At 37.5% G+C, this 4792-nt stretch overlaps 1 protein-coding gene and 1 long non-coding RNA gene across 2 annotated transcripts in view; one reads left to right on the forward strand and one right to left on the reverse strand.

Moving 5' to 3' along the window:
* The window catches only part of LOC106881669 (uncharacterized), a 17958-nt gene extending 16015 nt beyond the window's left edge, over positions 1-1943 (reverse strand). The window contains exon 1 of the long non-coding RNA XR_001410885.2: positions 1630-1943. This is a non-coding gene — a long non-coding RNA (uncharacterized LOC106881669). The remainder of the gene's footprint in view (positions 1-1629) is intronic.
* The window catches only part of LOC106881668 (protein PIF), a 49564-nt gene that overhangs the window by 5149 nt on the left and 39623 nt on the right, over positions 1-4792 (forward strand). The window lies entirely within an intron of this gene.

Raw genomic sequence — 4792 nt, forward strand, 5'->3', positions numbered from 1 at the left:
ATGGCCCTTCCGGTCTGGCCCTTCCGGCCTGGCCCTTCCGGTCTGGCCCTTCCGGTCTGGTCCTTCCGGTCTGGCCCTTCCGGTCTGGCTTCACTTCTGTTTGCCTCACCTCTCTCCACCAACAACATACAGCTCATCACAGCCCATAACACCACAAAATTATAATTAACTGATCCTCCTGTATTTTCTTTTACCCAAAGCTAGGAACTTTTCAGCACTCCCTTGCGTGTACGGTAGGTGTTGGAAGACAGACTTTGCAGAGATGATGGTGGACAGGGAAGCGTAGAAAGAACTGATCAATGTGAGTCGAATACGCTCGACATAACATAACGATATTATCATTGCGCAAAAAATAAATAAATAAATAATAATAACAACAACAATAATAATTAATAAATAATTAAATAAAATAAGTAATGTTTCAATGTATTTTAAATCTTCCTCCATACACCGAAACTTCTGAATATACAAGAAAGTGAACTGGATCTACAATATTTAACTCCATCTATTACAACTCTATACTCCTACGAGGGAACCTATATGCGTCCCAGGTTTAACTGATACAATAAGTTAACTAATGTCCTAAACATAAACCAATATAAGTTTTCCCCTTGACCTTTCAATTGTCTGATTGGCAAGACATAAAAATTGTCTGTCTGGCAAGACATAAAGACATAATAATGAATGTGATAGTCACTGATTAAAAATTCAGTTTTCTTCTAAGACATCCACTAAGCCAGATCTCATAACCACATTAAGTATTACCTTTTTAACTCTATTTATTCATCAGTAATATAAGCTTATTTACAGGGCGGGGGGGGGATGAAAAATTCCAGCACATTTGTATTCATGTTTAACAAAAAAATTTTTAAACAGCGGGTCTTTGATTCAACCGTGCAATTTGTCCCATAAATCCGGCACCGGGGGAAAAAAACAGCCTAATGCTGCTCTCGTCTCTTGATATTTCATGACATTTACATAGACAACTTAATTCACTTCTATATTGTGTTACTCGTCTCGCTAGAAATGACCAATAGTCACAGCCAAGTATCTTAAAATAGCAGTGACACGAATAACGTAATCATAGATATAAGACAAACAGACGAGGTAGCCACGGCTGGAACACCATTGATCATCATTCGCTCGATCGGGGCAGAATTGATACAAAATGACTACAATAAAAATCATGCATTGCCTGTCAGAGAGTGCAGTTTGATGCTCGAAATATGAAATATCCACAGACGACGGTCATTAACCTTCATATGAAAAGGGACCCAGATTTCTTAATAGGGTAGGAAACTTCAACAAAGAGATTTCCATGTCTTTTCTCAAGTACCGTACAAATTGTCCAGAGGAATAAATAGTACAGTCGACTTTTAAAAACGCAAGTTTGTCTTAAATCTTCATACTTGTTTTCAGTTTTTTAGTTAGCCCTTGTTTCATACGTTCTAAGTAATATAAAGCTTTTCTTTCATTAGTTCCAACTTACTCTAGTGATTGAAAAGAACAATGGGTACATTTATCGTATATGATGCATGGGCGCCTGGAAGGTGTATCCTATATACCACATGTAATACACAGGACAGGTAAAGGGTTATAAAATAAAGAAGAAAAGAGAAGGGAACTTACCTATGCCAATCTTTTATCGAAAAGACATGAGAAAATATGGCATCTTGACCAACTCCTGTGACATGTTATGAATATATTGATAACTAGTGTTGACTGTAAGTAATAACAGCGTAAAATACATTTTAAGCTGTCAGCTGCCTTGTCCGAACAGCAATGCGTGACAGCTAATTTTATTTCGACCGTTTCTTCTATGTTGATGTAAAGCGTCAGGAGAAAAAGGCTACAGCTGTTGTTTCGATTGGATTTCGGATTTCTATTAAACATCAATCGATCTATTGTTGACAATCTAGACTACATTTCTTTTCCATTTGTTCTTTAGCTGTCGATGGGCAGCTTGAATGGAGGCTGGTTAGATCAAGTTATAGAGATAAACTGAATTGCGTTATGTATGAGAGAAATTCATAAACCTTTTATGTCTATTATATGTGTATAAAATTATATTTATGTGCGTACAGATTCAGACATTAATATTTCGATGTTTATGTATGTATGTATGTATGTATGCATGCATATCGAATGTATGTATGTATGCATGCATATCGAATGTATGTATGTGTATGCATGCATGTATATGCTTGTCAAATGTATGTATGAATGTGTATGCACGCAGATGTATGCATGCCGAATGTATCAATGTATGCCTATGGATATATGAATTTCTTTCTTTTCTAATCATTTGAGTTCTCCCTACAAAGGAGTTGGTTCCTAACAAAGAAACAAAACGCCATCGCTGAAACTTTGATAACAAAAACGGTAAACGATTACGTGTGGAACTTTAGAAAAGTCTTGCACAGTTTTGCTGTTTCAAATACAGATATTTACAGATTGTATTCGTAAAGAGAAGGTTAGCTGGTTGCTTTACCTGAAAACTCTTACTTTTCGAAATTATCACTTAGACATTTAGTAACAAAGCCAAGAGCACCAATAACTATCGTAAGCAATACGAATTTATTATCTAGATCGGGGGTTTCACAACCATTTTTTTTTTCATCTATGGATCCCTTTGATTACTATTTTACTCTGGTGGACCTCCGTAGCCATTCGACGTTTAAAAACCAGTTTTATAGATACAATGAAGATTTGTAAGACATTCCAGAAATTCTCCATCTGAGATTCTCATGCGAATACATGCACACGCTTGGGTGAATGCATCGACTTTCTTGTCGCTTTGTTAGCGACAGGCTTGAACTCTCCCAAGAACTTCAATTAAACTCAAAGAAAAACACACTACATACATACATGCACGTGCACACGCACACACACACATACATACATACATACATACATACATACATACATACATACATACATACATACATAGACGGATTCTTTGAACCACCACGTGCAGGTTCCTGAATGCTTTCATCAGATATTCAAACATTTAAAACATGTTCTGAATTGACAGTAGGTCTTCACGGACTCCAGACACAGAGATTTTGACGAGGGTGAGGAGAAGTCTCCTGCGTTGAGGCAGGATGTGTGTGTGTGTGTACGTGAATGTAATTTATGCACGTCCACAAATTAGCATGTCACTCCAATTTTAGGAGGACATTCGTCATGACCCTAGCTGTATTTTCGTCAACTTATTTTTCCCAGGGGCACCAGCGAATAGCGGTAAAAATAAATTTTCAACCAAAACTTTTAACAATTTTCAAGTCGGAGAAATCCACCATTGTTTACAAACAGCGACGAGTAAGTTTTTGTTAAAACTTTTGTTGTTTCTTTTTCCATCGATGAAAAAAGTGTTTTGTTGATATTCAGGCAACACACACACACACACACACACACACACGAACATGTATGCGTACAAAAAACATGTATGCAATAGGTGTACGTACGTGTGTGTGTGTGTATACTTAAGACAGTTGTGATCTGAACGTAAACACTTCTGACACAGAGGATCGGGAGCCCTTTTGGACATTCTATTTTCCTTGCTGGAAGGGTTCCCAACCCATGGGTAAAGAGGTGGGGTAGATGATGGGGGTGGTGTTTTCAAAGGGCTAGCATGTGCAACCTGATCACCTCTGCCGATCAAACTCCCAACCCATGCGCTCCTGTCGCGACACTGATTCTGCAGAACTGGGTTGGGTGTGAAAACCAACTTTAAAGTATAAATACAGATGTTTTTGAATCAGCAATGTTGTGTTCGGTTAAGTCCTATTTGGGGTGAGAAATCAATAAACTGATTCCTTATGGAATTTTCCATTTAATCAGGATTTTTTTTTAAATCGATAAACCGATTCCTTATAAGATTTCCCAATAAAATTGGCTACGCCCCATTTTCAACCATGACTTTTACCAAATTTGATGTATTTTGTTCAAACTTGATGCCAGCATTACTTAGGACTCTTGAATGATTTAAGTTCTCCAAAAACGAGAAAAAAAAATCGATGAGAGGAAAAAATCAATAAACCGATTCCTTATGGGATTTCCCAATCAAGTTCTCTGCAACTCGTTTTCAGCCAAAAGTTTACCAATTTCAACGGATTTCGCTCAAATTTGACGTCGATGTTACTTAGTTTGGTTTGAAATAAAGAACTGGATTAGCTTAACAATCCTAACTTAATCCCGGGCAAAGCCGGGCTATACTGCTAGTCTGAAATAAGTGAAGTCAAATGGGAAAGAAATACTTTTGATTGCTACCAATGGAGAAGTATGGGATGGTACGGATTTTATTATATTTTCATGTGCACATTTTCCAATCATGAATTTTAATAAGTCGCGCAAGCACATGATACTTGTTAATTGGATAGTGTAAGCTGGGTGTACGATATTTATGAATGTTTATGTCTTTCCAAAGCTGTGTTCCCTAGTCAACAACGAAGTCATGAAGTCAGACAAACTATTGACTCCAATAATTTTAAGACAAACGATTGCGTAACACGCTGTACTTATAGAAAGGCTTTGAAATCTGTTGGCGGCTTAAAAAGACACAGCGCTATACATAGGAATATACTTCAGTGTGCTGATATGCACATATGAGGATTTGGTTGCAATGTTTGCCAAGAGACATGCAGGAGCTTTAGAGAGCTTAAAGAGTCTCTGTCGAAAGCACGATTCTTTTAATTGTCAGTGAAAGTTTTACTCCGGCCGTGACTGGAAAGCTATCCTGTATGTGTGCGCGTGCTCGCGTGTGTATGTATGCATGTGTGTGTGTGTGTGT

Source organism: Octopus bimaculoides, chromosome 14 (assembly GCF_001194135.2).
Source record: "Octopus bimaculoides isolate UCB-OBI-ISO-001 chromosome 14, ASM119413v2, whole genome shotgun sequence".
Taxonomy (NCBI): Eukaryota; Metazoa; Mollusca; class Cephalopoda; order Octopoda; family Octopodidae; genus Octopus; species Octopus bimaculoides.